Source organism: Salvelinus alpinus, chromosome 15 (genome assembly GCF_045679555.1).
Source record: "Salvelinus alpinus chromosome 15, SLU_Salpinus.1, whole genome shotgun sequence".
Classification (NCBI taxonomy): domain Eukaryota; kingdom Metazoa; phylum Chordata; class Actinopteri; order Salmoniformes; family Salmonidae; genus Salvelinus; species Salvelinus alpinus.
The window spans coordinates 56,122,598-56,129,736 of NC_092100.1; the positions used below are offsets into that span (position 1 = coordinate 56,122,598).

The 7,139-nt window shown below is 41.3% G+C and overlaps 1 long non-coding RNA gene across 1 annotated transcript; it reads left to right on the forward strand.

Annotated features, from left to right (window-relative positions):
• The first annotated feature begins 4,055 nt into the window (after window positions 1-4,055).
• Window positions 4,056-6,879, forward strand: LOC139540410 (uncharacterized). Its single transcript, XR_011668187.1, has 3 exons — window positions 4,056-4,215; window positions 4,343-4,460; window positions 4,742-6,879. It is a non-coding gene; the product is annotated as an uncharacterized lncRNA (long non-coding RNA).
• The last annotated feature ends 260 nt before the right edge of the window (window positions 6,880-7,139 follow it).

Here is a 7,139-nt window from a genome sequence, read left to right on the forward strand (position 1 = left end):
AAATCTTTGCACATTTATTACAAATAAACGGAAATACCTTATTTGCATAAGTATTCAGACCCTTTGCTATGAGACTTGAAATTGAGCAACAGGTGCATCCTGTTTCCATTGATCATCCTTGAGATGTTTCTACAACTTGATTGGAGTCCACCTGTGGTACATTAAATTGATTGGACATGATTTGGAAAGGCACACACCTACAGTATCTATATAAGGTCCCAAAGTTGACAGTCAATATCAGAGCAAAAATTAAGCCATGAAGTCGAAGGAATTGTCCGTAGAGCTCTGAGACAGGATTGTATCGATGCACAGATCTGGGGAAGGGTGCCAAAACATTTGCAGCTTTGAAGGTCCCCAAGAACACAGTGGCCGCCATCATTCTTAAATGGAAGATGTTTGGAACCACCAAGACTCTTCCTCGAGCTGGCTGCCCGGGCTAACTGAGCAATCGGGGCTGAAGATCACTCTGACAGAGCTCCAGAGTTCCTATGAAGCTGGCAGAACCTTCCAGAAGGACAACCATCTCTGCAGCACTCCACCAATCAGGCCTTCATGGTAGAGGTCTTTTTGGGGATCCCGAGTGGCGCAGCGGTATAAGGCACTGCATCTCAGTGCTAGAGGCGTCACTACAGACCCTGGTTTGATTCCAGGCTGTATTACAACCGGTTGTGATTGGGAGTCCCATAGGGCGGCACACAACTGGACCAGGGTCGTCTGGGTTAGGGTTTGGCCGGAGTAGGCCGTCATTGTAAATAAGAATTTGTTCTTAACTGACTTGCCTAGTTAAATAAAGGTTCATTAAAAAATGTAAAGTGGCCAGACAAAAGCCACTCCTCGGTAAAAGGCACATGACAGCCCGCTTGGAGTTTGCCTAAAGGAGTCAGACCATGAGAAACACAATTGTTTGGTCTGAATGAACTCTTTGACCTGAATGCCAAGCGTCACGTCTGGAGGAAACCTGGCACCATCCCTACGGTGAAGCATGGTGGTGGCAGCATCATGAAGTGGGGATGTTTTTCAGTGGCAAGGACTGGGAGACTAGTCAGGATCGATGGAAAGATGAATGGAGCAAAGTACAGAGAGATCCTTAATGAAATATTATCCAGAGTGCTCAGGACCTCAGACTGGGGCAAAGCTTCACCTTCCAGATGGATAATGACCCTAAGCACAAAGCAACGACAACACAGGAGTGGCTTCGGGACAAGTCTCTGAATATCCTTGATTGGCCAAGCCAGAGCCCGGACTTGAACCCAATCAAACATCTCTGGAGATACCTGAAAATAGCTGTGCAACGATGCTCCCCATCCAACCTGACAGAGCTTGAGGATCTGTAGAGAAGAATGTGAGAAACTCCCATTACAGGTGCGCAAGCTTGTAGCATCATACCCAAGAAGACTTGAGATTGTAATCTCTGCCAAAGGTGCTTCAACCAAGTACTGAGTAAAGGGTCTGAATACTTACGGTTGAAGCCGGAAGTTTCCATATAACTTAGCCAATTGCATTTAAACTCAGTTTTTCACAATTCCTGATATTTAATCCTAGTAAAATTTCCCTGTCTTAGGTAAGTTAGGATCACCACTTCATTTAAAGAATGTGAAATGTCAGAATAATAGAGTGATTTATTTCAGCTTTTATTTCTTTCATCACATTCCCATTGGGTCAGAAGTTTATATACACTCAATTAGTATTTGGTAGCATTGCCTTTTAAATTGTTTAACTTGGGTCAAACATTTTGGGTAGCCTTCCACAAGCTTCCCACAAAGTGAATTTGGGCACATTCCTCCTGACCGAGCTGGTGTAACTGAGTCAGGTTTGTAGGCCTCCTTGCTCGCACACTTTTTCATTTCTGCCCACTAATTTTCTATAGGATTGAGGTCAGGGCTTTGTGATGGCCACTCCAATATGACTTTGTTGTCCTTAATAGGGCTAGCGGGACAGCAGTCGAACAACATCCGGTGAAATTGGAGAGCGCCAAATTCAAATAGAAAATCGTAATATTAAACACTCATGAAAATACAAGTGTCTTACATCATTCAAAAGCTTAGAATCTTGTTAATCAAATTGCGTTGGCCGATTTACAATAGGCTTTACAGCATAGCATGTGATTGTCTGAGGACAGCGCGCCACATCAGTATATTTTTTAACCAGCACAGGTGTCACAATCACAAATGGCGATAAAATAAATAACTTACTTTTGAAGATTTTCCTCTGTTTGCAATCCCAAGGCTCCCAGCTACACAATGAATGGTCGTTTTGTTCAATAAAGTCCTTCTTTATATCCCAAAAAGTCAGTTTAGTTTGCGCCATTGATTTCAGTAATCCTGTCTTCAACATGCAGACTCCAAAAAGTTACCTGGAAACTTCGTCCAAACAATGTTTCTAATTAATCCTCAGGTACTCTATCTAAATAAATGATAACATTTAATACGGAAAGTAGTATGTTGGAAAGGAAAATAACATTACTTTTCTTATGGAGCGCACAAAAACTACTACTTGTTCGTTTTTCAAAAACAAGTCTGAAACCTTGTATAAAGACTGTTGACATCTAGGTACTGCAATCTTGGAGACAGAAATAAGATTGCGCAATAGATTTGCATTGGAAGAGCCTGGGAGCTCCAAAAAATTATTTCTGGTTGGATTTTCTTCGATTTTCGCCTGCTATATCAATTCTGTTGTACCCACCCTTCAAAGTGTTTTCTAACCAATGCTACCAATTACATGCTTATCAGGCCTAGCTTCTGGAAGCTTTAGCTTCCTGACTGATGTCTTGATATATTGCTTCAATATATCCACATAATTTTCCTGCTTCATGATGCCATCTATTTTTTGAAGTGCACCAGTCACCAGTCAGTGCAGCAAAGCACCGCCACAAGAACACCATCCACAAGAACACCACCATTCACTGTTGGGATGGTATTCTTCAGCTTGCAAACATAACGATGGTCATTATGACTAAACAGTTCTATTTTTGTTTCATCAGACCAGAGGACATTTCTCCAAAAAGTACGATCTTTGTCCCCATGTGCAGTTGCAAACCGTAGTCTCGCTTTTTTTATGGCGGTTTTGGAGCACTGGCTTCTTCCTTGCTGATTGGCCTTTCAGGTTATGTCGCTATAGGACTTGTTTTACTGTGGATATAGATACTTTTGTACCTGTTTCGTCCAGTATCTTCACGTTCTTTGCTGTTGTTCTGGGATTGATTTGCACTTTTCGCACCAAAGTACGTTCATCTCTAGGAGACAGAACGCGTCTCCTTCCTGAGCGGTATGACGGCTGCGTGGTCCCATGGTGTCTATACTTGCGTACTATTTTTTTGTACAGATGAACGTGTTACCTTCAGGCGTTTGGAAATTGCTCCCAAAGATGAACCAGACTTGTGGAGGTCTTGGCTGATTTCTTTAGATTTTCCCATGATGTCAAGCAAAGAGGCACTGAGTTTGAAGGTAGGCCTTGAAATACATCCACAGGTACACCTCCAATTGACTCAAATGATGTCAATTAGCCTATCAAAAGCTTCTAAAGCCATGACATAATTTTCTGGAATTTTCCAAGCTGTTTAAAGGCTCAGTCAACTTAGTGTATGGAAACTTCTGACCCACTGGAATTGTGATACAGTGAAATAATCTCTCTGTAAACAAACAATTGTTGGAAAAATTACTTGTGTCATGCACAAAGTAGATGTCCTAACTGACTTGCCAAAACTATAGTTTGTTAATTAACAAGAAATTTGTGAGTGGTTGAAAAACGAGTTTTAATCACTCCAACCTAAGTGTATGTAAACTTCCGACTTCAACTGTATGTAAATAGATTAAATATATTTTTTATAAATGTGCAACATTTTCAAAAAACCTGCTCTTGCTTTTTCATTACGGGGTGTCGTGTGTAGATTGATTGTTTAAAAAAATTTTTTTTTTAGAATAAGGCTGTAACGTAACAAAATGTGGAAAAAATCAAGGGGTCTGAATACTTTTCGAATGCACTGTATGTGTTTACGCTACACTATATCCCTGTTGGTCATATCTGTTCGTCCACTCCCCTCTGTGTGTGTGTCCCAGGTGCCCTGTTGAAAGCGATGTGTGTGTGGAGCGGCCTGGTCATCTACCACTCTCAGCAGTCCCTGGAGGAGTAGCTCATTCAGCGCTGGGGTGGAGGAGTGGAGATCCACACCTGGTCCTTCCTGCCCCACAGTTCAGGACTGGTTAAGAAGAGCCATGGGTGGGTTCATTAAGGCATGCAATGGAAACCATTTAACAAGACATGGTTCGAATTCGGCACAAAGCACTTCCCTTCTTCCATCTTTCTCCCCACCATCTCTCTCACTTTTGTATTGTTGCAACTGTAGGTGCCAGTAGTATCTTGGCAGGAGTGGTATTGGCAGTCGTCTACATGTGCACGGGGCGAACTGACAACAGACTCCTTCATCCACGCTGTCCTCTACCTGGAGCAGATGCTAACAACTTGTGAGAACACACACACACACACACACACACACAGAGAGACTAAGACACATTCACTCACGCACAACAACGCATACAGAGGATACCAATCGCACTGTTTTGTGGCCCAGTTGGAAGAGCATGGGGCTTGCGATGTTAGGTTTGAGGGTTCAATTGCCACTGATTCAAAAATGTACGCACGCACGCACAACTTTTAAATCGCTTTGGATAAATATATCTGCTAAATGGAGTATTATATGTTATTATCGCCATGGCAAGCACTCATTCTCCATCTCTCTCCTCAGGTGGCGGTTGGCAGGAGAGTAAAAGGTGGCACGCGTCAAAGCCCATCTCCCCCTACGGGTGCAAGTCTCCTTCTCTGAGGACTTTCTGCTCTCACTGCAACAGCACCTCCTGCTGGTCTAAATTGGCAAGACACGGCTGGCACGAAACTTGCTGCAGGTTAGCCATCTGGCCTTACAACACTTATTCAAAGCCACACTTAATTAAGAAAGGGGTTAACTATACCGTTCATTGGACTTAGACAAACTTTGTACTTTCCTCCAAAAAAAGTAATGAGTTTGACTTTCCACTTCAATTCATCCATCATTATGCTCTCTGACTGGGTGTGCTAGAAAACCTTTTTAGTGCATTAGTAAAGTTTAGACTTAAAAGCATAGTTTTAGGATTTAATGAGGTTCTGAGGTTCCTTTACTATATTTATACCCAGCATCCACACTTCCTTCCTGTTTCTACAGTAATATTTCGGACCGCTTAATGTTTAGTGTACCGTTGTGGTAGTTCCTCTCAGTGCTGCAGGCATTTTGTTATTTCACATGTACAATGTATTGACATTGACCATTTACCAGCACAAACCTTTCAAAACATGTCTCGTCTGTAAAATGGCTTCCATGTTGTTGGTTCATTGACCATCCGCAAGTTTTGATTCTTAACCTGCCACCCTATTCTTTATTTCTAAACCCAATAGAAGAGTTATTTTCGGCGTGGAATATATACGATCGCCAACCCCACCAACGCATACCTCTTCTCCAGGCGATGGAGGAGGCCTGTGGTGACATAGACGAGGGGGCATACCAGGGCTAGATACGCAACTTCAGACACTACTGCCCCCGCTGTTTAGCCAGAGAGAACATCGCTTGTGATGTTGATGAGGTGCTGTGGTCAGACCCGAATAGGAGACAGGATGCACCCTAATTGTTTTTTTCTTTATAGTTACAAGCCTATTTGTTTTTTGTCAGTTACTGTTCATCCCAAAATCTGGATGAGAAAGAAATACATTTTATTTCCCCCCCCTTGCATTTCTGTTTATAGTGTAAATATATGCTGAATATGCATACATACTGTATACATTTGTGCACCTGTGAGTGCTATGACAAACTGCCGTGGACTCCACTGAACATGCAAAAGACACAAGATGGTAGTGTTTTACATTTGTCACATCCGTGTGTGGTTGGTGTGTGTATAATAGATAATCATTTGATGGTTTGTGTGTAGAGTTTTGATGCAAAAACACAATTTTGAGAAGAGTTAAAATAGTTTGAATGAAGTGTTTGGTTTTGAAGAGATGTTTTGTGTGTAGAGTCTAGAGAAAAGGAGCCATAGTTTCAGAAATGATGTTTAACCTTTCTGAACCACCCATCCCGGATCCGGGATAATTGTCATCAGAAACGCTGACTAGCATAGCCTAGCCTTATGCTTTACAGCGAAAGCAATACAAGCGTTTGTAAGTTTATCGATCGCTCGACAAAACAATAAGTACACCTAGCATCAGGTAACTTGGTCACGAAAATCAGAAAAGCAATCAAATTAATCGTTTACCTTTGATCTTCGGATGTTTTCAAAAACTGTAATGATAAACCTTCAGTTTTTTAAAACTGCACTCTAGAGTTGTAGGCCTAGATATCTCCAATCCTAAAATAAAATGGAGCATACATAAAAAAACAAGTACTTTTTTCCCCCCTTGTCAACCACACGTCTCTGCTTTTCTGCTTCATAAAAAGCTGAAGTCTGGAACTCCTTCCAGGTCATCTCTCTCTCCATTCCTTGGCCTTGGTTGCCTGAAGACTCACCCTGAATTTAATCCTGCTGCTCTATTGCTCTCTACGTACATTCATTGTGTAAAACAGTTTGGCCGGAGCGATGTGGATGGTTAGCCAAGGAATGGCCTTGGTACGTAAAAAATAAGTTTGCAGGACAATAAACATATTTTCCTGTGAAACCTGTACATATGTGAGGGCTGTTGGTCCTGTTTCAGCTCCAGATGACAACACCTGCACACACTCTTGAGGGTTGCAGGTTTGCCAACTTCCTTTTGGTCACTCATTTTAATCTGAGAAATATCCAATAAACCAAAGATGTTGCTTTAACTGTGAATGTACTTTATTGCACACAATCTTCAAATAAAATGGAGCATACATAAAATAAACAAGTTTATTATAATTGATTTACATTGGTGTGTGTGTGTGAGAGAGAGGGGGCATGTTTTTAAACTCAAACTGTACACATTAAGCAATACTGTATTACAATATTATCAATCACACTTTGATTTGATAGATATTTTGAGTAATATAGTAATTATGTAGATATTGATAATGGATACCATATGTAGGCCTAGATATCTAAAATAAAATGGAGCATACATAAAATAAACAAGTAATTACAATATGTTTACTTTGGGGATAA